A 13,046-nucleotide genomic window follows, 5' to 3' on the forward strand; every position below is an offset into this window, starting at 1 on the left:
CACACTCCACCCCACACATCATCCACACCACCCCATTGCACCTCAAAGACACCCCAGGTTCTCAGATGCTGAACTCAGGGTCATGGTGGAGGAAATCGTACGAGTAGAGCCCCAGCTGTTCAGGACACAGGTGCAGCACACCACCATTGCCAGGAAGATGGAGCTATGGAGCAGAATAGTGGACAGGGTCAACGCTGTGGGACAGCACCCAAGAAATAGGGACGACATCAGGAAGCGGTGGAACGACCTACGGGGGAAGGTGCGTTCCATGGTATCAAGGCACAACATCGCGGTACAGCGGACTGGCGGCGGACCCCTACCTCCTCCCCCAGATTTTACAACATGGGAGGAGCAAGTCTTGAACATCCTGCATCCTGAGTGCCTCGCAGGAGTCGGTGGAGGAATGGACTCTGGTAAGTCTCATCTTCTCTACTTCATCCCCCACACCCCACCTGCATGCCAACTCATAGCCCCACCCTCACCCTTACCCCTATCACAACTACCCCTTGCAAATGTCTCACCATCACAACCCACCCATCCCAAAACTTAGCCCTGCATGCGACCCCAAAGCATGGACACCCATCACCAAGGCATGCCCAATGCACATACCCATCACCCCCCCCCAAAATACTGTCACAACAGCCCCCACAAAGGAATGCCAGCACTGGGGTACACGGGCACCCACCCATTGCACGCCATTGGCACACACAGAAGCAATAACCATACTTTTATACCCCTGCAGGACCCGAACGCCAGGTCACCGGGCAGGAGGGTCCACAAATGTCCCCTCCACCCCCAGAAGAGGCCCACAGTGATGACAGCAGCTCTGTCTCCCTGGATCTAGATGACCAGCCCGGTCCATCGTGGACCTCGGGACAGTCAGTTCCCCTCACACAGGCACAGGCCACCACAGACCTTCCCCCCTCTGGGAACACCAGCACAGCACCTACCCAGAGGGCCCATACCTCTGTCCCCAGGACACGTCAATCAGCGGTGTGTCCACCACTACAGGGAACCCAGGCTAACCCACCACCCCAACAACAACAGGGACCTGGGGGCAGTGGTAGTGGGCACATGGTCCAGGGGACGGAGGCCCAAGGAAACAGGGGAACTGGGAGGGCAGCTGTGCGACAGGGGGAGGACAGGCCAAGGGAACCCACTCTCCACAAGGCCCTCTCCTCCATCATGGGAGCATACCACCGCTCCCAGGAGAAGATGGCGACGGTCCTGGCCAGGTTTCAGGAAATCCAGCTTCTGCAGGAACACAATATATGGGGTTCAGGGAGGAACTGAGAAACATCAGTACCGCCATGGGTACCATCGTGGTGGCCCTGAATGAGTTAATCTCCACATTGCGGACCACTGTGGCACCTCAAAGGGCCCCTGACACTAGCATGGACCAAGAACAGGCTACCACCTCCGCTGGTGTTAGTGGACAGGAGGCCCCGACAGAAGACCAACAGGCCACCAGAACCCCACCCCCTGCAGAAGGAGAACCACCCCGCAAGCGGGCCCTGAGATCCAGGAAGAAGACAGAGTAACATGTCAAGACCCCCGCCAGCAAAGGATACCGCCCTGATTGTCATCCCACTGTCCCACATTGTCACCCTGTCCAACCTTAAACTGCCCCTGCTCCACTTCCCACAGGCATTTGGACAATGCACCTGTGAACCTGATAGTCTGGACTCTGCCATGGACAATCCTCCACCATCACCCCTCACCGATTTGCAACCACCCATCCAAATTAGAGCACTTGAATAAACACACTTATTGCACATAAACAATCTGGAGTCTGTCTGTGATTTTAACAAATGTATTAGACATGACAGTGTCAAAATTGTTATTCACATTGTGATGCCAACAAACCGCTGTCACACAGCTGTAGTCCATGGGGAAACAAAGCAGATGTCACGCAGTGGGACCCACAGCTCTGAAAACGGAAGGGAAAGTCACAACACAGTTACCATACACTGGGGGAAAAAGTCAGACAGTAGAGAGGTAGGGGTTTTTAAGTAAATGTAATATGCCGGTGTGTACTCTTACCTGTGTGTCACTGAAAATATTGCTCTATTACTGTGTTCCTGTTGTCTATGTCGTCCTCTCCGGCTTCCTCTTCTTCACTATCCACAGGCTCCACAGCTGCTACAACACCACCATCTGGACCATCCACCTGCAGAAAAGGCACCTGGCGGCGCAAAGCCAGGTTGTGAAGCATACAGCAGGCCACGATGATCTGGCACACCTTCTTTGGTGAGTACATTAGGGATCCACCTGTCATATGGAGGCACCTGAACCTGGTCTTCAGGAGGCCAAAGTTTCGCTCGATCACCCTCCTAGTCCGCCCATGGGCCTCATTGTAGCGTTCCTCTGCCCTGGTCCTGGGATTCCTCACTGGTGTCAGTAGCCAGGACAGGTTGGGGTAACCAGAGTCCCCTAATAGCCACACCCGGTGCCTCTGGAGTTGACCCATCACATACGGGATGCTGCTATTCCGCAGGATGTAGGCGTCATGCACTGACCCAGGGAACTTGGCATTAACATGGGAGATGTACTGGTCAGCCAAACAGACCATCTGTACATTCATCAAATGATAACTTTTCCTGTTCCTGTACACCTGTTCACTCCTGCTGGGGGGTACCAAAGCCACATGTGTCCCATCAATGGCACCTATGATGTTGGGGATATGTCCAAGGGCATAGAAATCACCCTTCACTGTAGGCAAATCCCCCACCTCAGGGAAAATGATGTAGCTCCTCATGTGTTTCAGCAGGGCAGACAACACTCTGGACAACACCTTGGAAAACATAGGTTCAGACATCCCTGATGATATGGCCACTGTTGTTTGAAATGACCCACTTGCTAAGAAATGGAGTACTGACAGCACCTGCACTAGAGGGGGGATCCCTGTGGGTTGGCGGATGGGTGACATCAGGTCTGCCTCCAGCTGGGCACACAGTTCCTGTATAGTGGCTCGGTCAAGCCTGTATGTCAGTATGACATGTCTTTCCTCCATTGTCGACAGGTCCACCAGCGGTCTGTACACGGGAAGATTCCTCCATCTCCTCGCATTGCCCAGCGGACGGTCCTAAGAAGGACAACAGCTAGCACAGAGTCAATCAACCCACAGGTACGTTCTCACAGCTTGCACACAACACGATTCACTATGCATTGAATGGTTTGTATGAGTGTTGAGGAAAGGCCTAGGTATGTGTGATGCAGTAGAAATTAAGCCATGTGGGCCCTTGAAATGGCGGTTGCCTGACCTGTGAAGTGTGACAATGGGATGTGAGGTCAATGCGCTGGCGTGGCACACAGTGGCGGTAGGCGGTCGAAGACCGCGGCGCAAAGCTGCATTGGTTAACATAGAATCCTATGGGTTTCACGAGCCAATGACGATGTGCGCCGGCGGTCGCGGTACGCACCGCCGCGGTACGCACCGCCACGGGCGTGACCGCCATTTTCTATCTACTTAATCACTCGATACCTGATCTTCCACAGGAGAGGACCTACACTGCAAGTGCTGCTGTGACCTCGGTCTGGAAGAGACAATGGCTGCTGCGACTGGGGAAAGTGCCCCTGCTTTCACTTCTGAAGAATTGGAGAAACTCGAGGATGGGGTCCTCCCCCAGTATGCGCTACTCTACGGTCCTCCAGACCAACAGGTAAGTACACTGGGAGCATGCTTTGTGGGCAATGCCTGGGTTGAGTCGGGTGGATGAAAGATGGTGGGGAGGGGAGCGATTGAGGCATGCATAAGACGACAGATGAGAGCATGTGCCACATGGCAAGGGTGGGGATGGGGGGCCACTCACATCAAGCATGCAGAAGGTGATGATTTTTTTTCTCCCCCTGTACATGTCACATAGGTCAGCGCCCACCAGAAAATCGCTATATGGCGTGCCATCGCCAAGGACGTCCGGACCCTGGGGGTCCACAACAGACAGGGCACCCACTGCCGGAAGAGGTGGGAGGACATCCGACGCGGGAGCAGGAAGACGGCGGAGGCTCTGCTGGGGATGGCCTCCCAACGTAGGCGGGGTGCCAGTCGTCAATGGACCCCCCTGATGTCCCGGATCCTGGCGGTGGCCTACCCCGATTTGGATGGGCGCGTGAGGACATCACAGCAGACACAAGGGGGTGAGTACACTCTCATTCAGGTGACTTTGCGTGCAGTGGAGGTGTCTGTGTTGGGGAGGTGGGCTGTGGGTATCTCTAGGCCAGGGCGATTTCTGTAGGCTAGGCCCCTCTGTAAGGCATGGCCCAGTGCCCCCACCCCCACCTCTGTAGGGTGCCAAGTACAGCTATTCATGGCCCTGTGTCATCTATGTGTGCAGTTGTCGTCCATAGGCTTGTAGGCCATGTCCCACTGATTGAGTAGTGGACCCCAAGTGCGCAGCGTAGTGCAGGGGGCTTCTGTGTCTGTCTTCTCCGCCAACAGTAGCGGTAATCCATGCACTCAACATGTCTTTCTTTCTCCCCTCCCCTTTTTTGTGGTCTTCCTGTTCATGTGTGCATTAGCATCATCAGGCGGAGGAGAAGTGGCATCGGAGCACGAGAGAGCTGCATCCCACATGGCCCTGGAGGGCCATGCAACGGACTCTGAGTACACCAGTGGGACGGAGGGCGAGGGGAGCTCCACAGCGGGGACTTGTGCTGATGTCAGTGGCAGCGACTCGTCCTCTGAAGGGAGCTCCCTTGTGGTGGCGGCAACATCCGTGCCCCCTGCAACAACAGGTACAGCCGCCACCCAGCGCACCAGCACCGCCCTCCCAGCAGCCCCTCAGCGTTTGCCCCGTGCCCGCTCACCCAGGAAGGGGGGCATCTCCTTCGCCCCAGGCACCTCAGGCCCTGCCCCTGTCACCCCTGCTGCCCTCAGTGAGGAGGTCATTGACCTCCTGAGGACCATCATTGTTGGGCATTCTACCCTTTTGAATGCCATCCAGGGTGTAGAAAGGGAGGTGCACCGGAGTAATGCATACCTGGAGGGCATTCATTCGGGTCAGGCTTCCCATCAGCGATCGTTCAACGCTCTGGCCTCAGCACTGACGGCAGCAATTGTCCCTGTCTCTAGCCTCCCCCCTCCAACTTCCTCCACCCAGACCCAATCCCCTGTACCTCTGCCTATCCCAGACACACCTACAGACCAGCCTGCACACACCTCAACACCCAAGGGAAGCTCATCCAGACATAAGCACCACACTTCACGCAAGCATTCACACAAGCAACATCCACATGCAGACACACCAACACCTACTGCCTCCACTGTGTCCCCCTCCTCCTCGTCTGCCTCCTCCCTCCCTGTGACGTCTCCACTCACACTTGCATGCACAACATCTTCAGCCACTACGTCCATCACCAGCACACCCACCACAACACTCCGCACACGTGCAGTCACCACCCCCACTACCATTTACACGTCCCCTGTGTCCTCTCCCAGTGTGTCTGTCACCCCCTCTTCCAAACCACACAAACGCAGGCATCCACCCACCCAACAGCCAGCCACCTCACGACAGCCTCCAGCCCAAGCACCTGCACCCAAAGACACCAGACTTCACACTCCTACAACCACATCCTCTTCCTCCACTCCCATACCCACTACACCTAGCCGTCCCTCTCTTTCCAAATTGATTTTCCTTTCCAAACTTGACCTCTTTCCAACAACTCCCCCACCCCGTCAATCGAATAAGACTGCAATCAGCACCTCAGCCACCACCAAACCAGGACCTATCAGGACTGTTGTCCAAGGACTGTGGAGTCCCCCACCCTCAAGGGCAACTAGTTCTGGTAGGAGCCAAGGCACGGCCAGCCCACCCCCGGAAAAACACCCAAAGGTCACCAGTGCCCGGCACGAGAGGCCAAGGACTCCAGGGACCAAAATCCCTACCCTGGCTCCGCCTGGAAGTGGGGTGCCACCTGGCACACCGCCAAAGGTGGGAAAGGGCCACAGACGACCAGGGAAGGGTGGGTAGGGCAGCACGCCCGACAAGTCCGGCAGCAGGCCATCTGCCCAGGAGGGCCCCACCAGCCCCATCCCAGGTGTGCAGGAGGGCCCCGCCAGCCACAGCCCAGCTGCCCAGGAGGGCCCTGCCAGCCACAGCCCAGCTGCCCAGGAGGGCCCCGCCAGCCATAGCCCAGCTGCCCAGGAGGGCCCCGCCAGCCACAGCCCAGCTGCCCAGGAGGGCCCTGCCAGCCACTGCCCAGCTGCCCAGGAGGGCCCCGCCAGCCATAGCCCAGCTGCCCAGGAGGGCCCCGCCAGCCACAGCCCAGCTGGGCAATGAAGGAGCGCCAGCAACAGCCCAGCTGGGCAATGAAGGAGCGCCAACTCAAGCACCGCTGAACAGGGCAAGGACCGCTGAACAGGGCAAGGACCGCCAAGGCAAGCACCGCTGAACTGGGCAAGCACCGCTGAAGAGGGCAAGGACCGCCAACTCAAGCACCGCTGAACTGGGCAAGCACCGCTGAACAGGGCAAGGACCGCCAAGGCAAGCACCGCTGAACTGGGCAAGCACCGCTGAACAGGGCAAGGACCGCCAACTCAAGCACCGCTGAACTGGGCAAGCACTGCTGAACAGGGCAAGGACCGCCAAGGCAAGCACCGCTGAACAGGGCAAGGACCGCCAACTCAAGTACCGCTGAACAGGGCAAGGACCACCAAGGCAAGCACCGCTGAACAGGGCAAGGACCGCTGAACAGGGCAAGGACCGCCAACTCAAGCACTGCTGAACAGGACAGGGACCGCCAACTCAAGCACCGCTGAACTGGGCAAGCCCCGCTGAACAGGGCAAGGACCGCCAAGGCAGGCACCGCTGAACAGGGCAAGGACCGCCAACTCAAGCACCGCTGAACAGGGCAAGGACCGCCAACTCAAGCACCGCTGAACAGGGCAAGGACCTCCAAGGCAAGCACCGCTGAACTGGGCAAGCACCGCTGAACAGGGAAAGGACCGCCAAGGCAAGCACCACTGAACAGGGCAAGCACCGCTGCACTGGGCCCTTCATCTCAAGCACCGCTGCACTGGGCCCTTCATCTCAGGCACCGCTGAACTGGGCCCTTCATCTCAAGCACCGCTGCACTGGGCCCTTCATCTCAAGCACCGCTGAACTGGGCCCTTCATCTCAAGCACCGCTGCACTGGGCCCTTCATCTCAAGCACCGCTCCGCTGGGCACTGCCGTCTCAAACACCGCTGCACTGGGCCCTTCATCTCAAGCACTGCTCCGCTGGGCACCGCCGTCTCAAGCACCGCTCCGCTGGGCCCTTCATCTCAAGCACCGCTGCACTGGGCCCTTCATCTCAAGCACTGCTGCACTGGGCCCTTCATCTCAAGCACCGCTGAACTGGGCCCTTCATCTCAAGCACCGCTCCGCTGGGCACCGCCGTCTCAAGCACCGCTGCACTGGGCCCTTCATCTCAAGCAATGCTCCGCTGGGCACCGCTGTCTCAAGCACCGCTCCGCCCTTCATCTCAAGCACCGCTGAACTGGGCCCTTCATCTCAAGCACCGCTGCACTGGGCCTTTCATCTCAAGCACCGCTCCGCTGGGCACCGCCGTCTCAAGCACCGCTGCACTGGGCCCTTCATCTCAAGCACCGCTCCGCTGGGCACCGCCGTCTCAAGCACCGCTCCGCTGGGCCCTTCATCTCAAGCACCGCTGCACTGGGCCCTTCATCTCAAGCACCGCTCCGCTGGGCACCGCCATCTCAAGCACCGCTCCGCTGGGCCCTTCATCTCAAGCACCACTCCGCTGGGCCCTTCATCTCAAGCACCGCTCCGCTGGGCACCGCCGTCTCAAGCACCGCTGCACTGGGCCCTTCATCTCAAGCACCGCTGGCCCATTGGCGGAAGGGGCAGTGCCGCATCTGTGTCGGGCAGGGCTGCACGAAGCACTCTGGGCACCAGTCCCCCTCCAGAACCAGTGGACACTGTCATCCACTTGAGAGACTGTGGCTTTGCACTCCACAGGATGGCACAGTGGGCAAACCACCCACTGTAGAGACTTGAGAGACTGTGGCTTTGCACTCCCCAGGATGGTACAGTGGGCAAACCACCCACTGTAGAGACTTGAGAGACTGTGGCTTTGCACTCCCCAGGATGGTACAGTGGGCAAGCCACCCACTGTATGGACTTGAGAGACTGTGGCTTTGCACTCCCCAGGATGGTACAGTGGGCAAACCACCCACTGTAGAGACTTGAGAGACTGTGGCTTTGCACTCCCCAGGATGGTACAGTGGGCAAGCCACCCACTGTATGGACTTGAGAGACTGTGGCTTTGCACTCCCCAGGATGGGACAGTGGGCAAACCACCCACTGTATGGACTTGAGAGACTGTGGCTTTGCACTCCCCAGGATGGGACAGTGGCCATGGAGGCCCCTCGTGGATCTGGCGTCGTGTACTCATGTGGCTGAGGTGCCCCCCCTTCCCTTCCCCCTGAGGTGCCTGTAGTTTTTCTATCTGATGCCCCTGCAGTGTTCTCTCCGTTGGTGTCAGGTATCCTGTGTGGGCCTTGCCCATGTGATTTGGGCCCAGTGGTCCAAGGACAATGACAGCTAAAATTATCGGACTTTTAATATTTATGTATATATTAGTTTTAAATGTGTGATATTTTTATATGCCGATAATACAATATATTCGACTGTTTATGATCATTTCATTTTGTCTTTGCATTCTTCCGGGTGGGTTTGGGGGCTGTAACAGTGATGTATTGCTATGCATTGATGTGTGTGTTGTAGTGGGTGAGGGTGGTGGTGGGTGTGTAGCGTATGTGTGCCTGTAATATTTTCTCCTCCCCCCTCCCCTGTGTTGTAGGTGCAGTACTCACCGTAGTCTTCTGCGCTGGCGTTCGTGCTCCTGGTAGAGGAGCAGGAAGACAATGGCTGGTAGGATGTGTAGTTCGGGTTCCATGCTGTCCAGATTCCTCGTGGGGTGTATGGAGGTGAGCGTTTTCCGTTTTAAATGTCTGTTTCCGCCGTGTTTTTATCACGGGGCTACCGCCCCGGAAAAGGTGGCGGATTGGTGGGTTGTGATAGGGTGGGCAGTACATTGACTCCCGCCTGTCTGTTGGAGGTGACCGCCGCGCTGTTTGTTTGTCCCGCCGTGGCGGTCGGAGTGTTAAAGTGGCGGTCTCTGTTGGCGGTTTCCACCAGGGTCAGAATTCCATTTTTTACACCGCCAGCCTGTTGGCGGGTTAGCCGCCGCTTTAACACCGACCGCCAGGGTTGGAATGACCCCCTTAGTCATCAGAGGAGGGATTGCTAGCACAGGTGTCTTTAATAAAGTTTATTAATGAGTGTTTATATGTTTTGAATAATGAGTTTTTGTAAAAAATGAAATAACATAGAAAAATAATGCACACAGTTAAAAATGTGGCCTCGAAGAATGGCCACCAATTTTCACAAAATGTACTAATTAATGATTAATACATATGAATGTTGAAAAGGTAATAGATTAATGCAGTAATATGTCATATTAAGGGTTATGAAGTTTGCTTTAGCTTAATAATTGTAGGCCTTAACTTAGCGAGTGCCTTGGCCTATTTTGCCAGGCCTTGTGCAGAAGCTGTATTTCTTGGTGGTTAATAAAAATGCTGACTGACTGAATTAAACTGTGAAATGTCCATTGTCTTGTCGAAAGTGCTTAACAGAAGCTTTTCATGAGAACTGACTGCTAGGAGATGATGTTCCTGCTAATGTAACATTTTATGTGTGAGACTGACTTTCCCAGGACAAGAACAATGAAGATACTGACTAGAGTGGAAGCTGCAACAATACTGTTACCTGACAAGCCGAATGATGAGAACATCGTAAAGTGGCCTAATCAACTGTATGTGAATGATGAAATATTAGAATTCATGGATTTGACATAGAAATATTATTGGACAAAGTGTGAACATACGATTAACTGACCAATAGGGAATTAGGGGATAGTTTAGGTGACTTTGATATAACAACGCTGCAGAGGGAAAAGACTTCAGATGAACTTTAGAAGAGGGAGAAATTTTCAGAATTATTCAGACTTGCGAGGAGAAGAAGTTTAGGAGAGAGACATAATACTGACATTGGGCTTATATCTGACCGAGAGCCTGATGCCCTGCTGATCAACTGATGGCCTGAGGACAAAGACTGATTCTGCTTTGCTGACCCATACCGTGGATAGGTATACATTGAAATGTGGTTATTATGCATTCTTGCTTTTTCTTTCTAGGTATCTACTGCGCTGTTTTGATAGATCCCTAGCTAGATGTTTTTCCAAATTTGTGTTACTAAATTGTTTTGCATGAAGCCCAACATGCCGATGCTAATCTGGTGTTAGTTGAGGATTCTGACTGATGACGTAAAAGACAGATGTTTGATGGATTTCTCTGCTTAACTACATGTATTTTATTTCATTAACGCAGCTGACTCTGCTATTGATTTGCATTGTAACCCTGGAGTGTGTCGTGGTTCAAGCTTTGATTATATTGCGTTTCTTCCACCGCTTTGGACAACCAGTGCTGTTTTTGTATGCGTTGCATTTGATTTTGAGATTAATCTACATGACCCTAGCATTGGTAATATAGGGAAATAAACTCACAAAACTTTTACTAAAGGTGTGGTTATTCATGGCTGAAAGGTCATGGTACATCAATGATTATTGATTATTAATCATATATTGACCCCATTGATTATTGATTTTATTTATTATTAATGATTGATGATTATTGTGTATTGATTATTGATGATGTACTGGAGCTATGGTAAGAACTTCTTAATTGGGAGTCAAAAGGTTCATCGACCTATTAGCGTCCCCTTGTAAGTATAGTTATTAAGGTCTGGCGCGCTAACACCATCCTTGAAATTCGACCCCCAGGCCTGCTGCTAGCAGCAGATGCCCTCCCCCTTTGTAAACCCCACCTTTTGGTGGGAGCAAAGGCAGGAAACCAGACAAAGGGTAGGGGGAGTGGCCCCAACTGGCATGCACCCCCCTCAAGATGTTGCCTGCAAGGTGGACACCTCATTTCATTTTCCTCCATCTTAGATGGAAATAAAATAGCCAATTAGGTTTAGGGAAGTGACCCTTCTCACAGGAAGTGGTCATTATAGTGGGTGTAGACACCCAAGGGTAAGAGTCCCATTGGAAACTAGCGGGTTCCCCCAAAATGCCCCGTAAATTCAGTATTTATCTAGACCAAGACATCTGATTTAAATGGCACAAAGAAGACCAGCACAAAGAAGAGTCAAGGCATGAGAACTGTGGATCTGCTGCATCAAGAAAAAGCACCAAACACTGCCTGCTGCACCCAGAGCCTGACAATAGCCACTGTGGAGAAGTTGGACACTAGACTCACCTCAAGAAACCCAGAGGACCTCCAATCTTCACCAATCACCCAAGAACTCCCTCCAGAGTGGAGGTACCACTCTGCAACAAACCAAGAACCAACAACCCAGTGAGGGTTACTTCACTGACTGGCTGATATCTCCTGAACCAGAAGATGCAGCCAGATTTGACAATACACCAACAACCAGGAAGATAAACTCCAAGTGTGCCAAGTTTGACTGAATCATGCCAATACCCTGGGTACTGGTCAGCTGACATTAGACACCCGGAAAACCAGCCCCCCAGAGCTGAAAAAGGGCCAGGAGGAAGCCCTAGTCATGGGACTTCAGGAACACCCTGGACTTCCCACCAGAGTGCCCCCTTTGTCCTGTAAGCAACCTTCAAAAAGACCTATGTCCAGATCCAAAGAGTAAAAGAGTATCTTTGCACACAGCCTCTGGCTCACAGATTCACTCTGCACCCAGCTGCCCTGTGCCCTGCAACAAAGAACTAGCTGTGCTACAAGGCACCACCTTTAATCTTTCAAAAGCAGACATTTTCCAAGTGGTCCCCCGCAGTGGCCCTGCACTAGCTCCAATAGACTTTTCACCTATGCTCCATCCGGAACCGGGAGCCACCTGAACTTCTGCTGTCACAGTGTGCCCGCCGACAACCTCGAGCAACCTCGACCAACCTGCAAAAGCTGAAATTGGTAAAGCAACTGTGTGATTTTGTATGCATTTTTGAAGGTGTCCTCCTATTGATTCCTATGGTGCGTAATTATGCACAGAAAGACTGCATTTATTAAAACCTCAAAAATCCATATCTTCCAAACCATACTTAACCAATTTTGATAATCTTGGTCTTAAAATTTAATACAAATCTGAAGTATTTTTTGTAAATTGGTCTTGAGTTATTTCTTTGACTGATACTGTGAGTACAACAAATGCTTTGCACTTTTCCAAGATTAGCCTAACTGCTCGATCACGCTACCACAAAAATGAGATCATTAGGTGATCTAGTTTTTACTTTTGGAAACCAATGTGTGGCTGTCTGGACCCCTTGCACAATGTGCCTATCTTTGCACACTACATAGAGATCCATCATCCTACACTGATGAATCTGTCTGGGCAGGGATGTTAAGAAGGGCTCACACTGAAATAAAATGTAAAATCTTTATTTGGTTGAAAAGAAAACCCTTGTTAGCATATACGTCGGCAGCGGAGATTCTGAAATGTAGCATCTCAGTTGAGACATGAGTTGGACATTAGAAAAGATGATATGCTACATCACGTGTTCCTCTTTTCTTTTTCCTACATGACTGTTGTGTAGATATGATACCAGAAGCCAATTAAATCTAATCTAGTTTAATTATACCTAGCAGAAATCACACTCTGTCACTGTTGATTGCATAAGGATATAGCTTGTATCATGTTAGGCTCTTAACCATCAAGTACACTGCTGTGAGCAAATCAAGCACCAGAAGCTTCACATTGTGATCCACATATCAGATAATTAGGTAGAAAATAAAAGCACGTGCATCTATCTGCTTCTGTTGTGCCTGCGTGCTACAGACAAACCAGCTGTACATTCCCAATAGTTGATAAATGTATACAAATCAGTGATGGGATAGGCAATCAAATAAAAATTGTTTTATGAAACCATAGCAACAATCATATCCTGTCAGTAGCAGCCTTCTTAAAGGGTTGACATATGTTACGTCTGCAATATATGCATTGCAGATGCTTTGTTTGCT

Source organism: Pleurodeles waltl, chromosome 3_1 (genome assembly GCF_031143425.1).
Source record: "Pleurodeles waltl isolate 20211129_DDA chromosome 3_1, aPleWal1.hap1.20221129, whole genome shotgun sequence".
NCBI lineage: Eukaryota > Metazoa > Chordata > Amphibia > Caudata > Salamandridae > Pleurodeles > Pleurodeles waltl.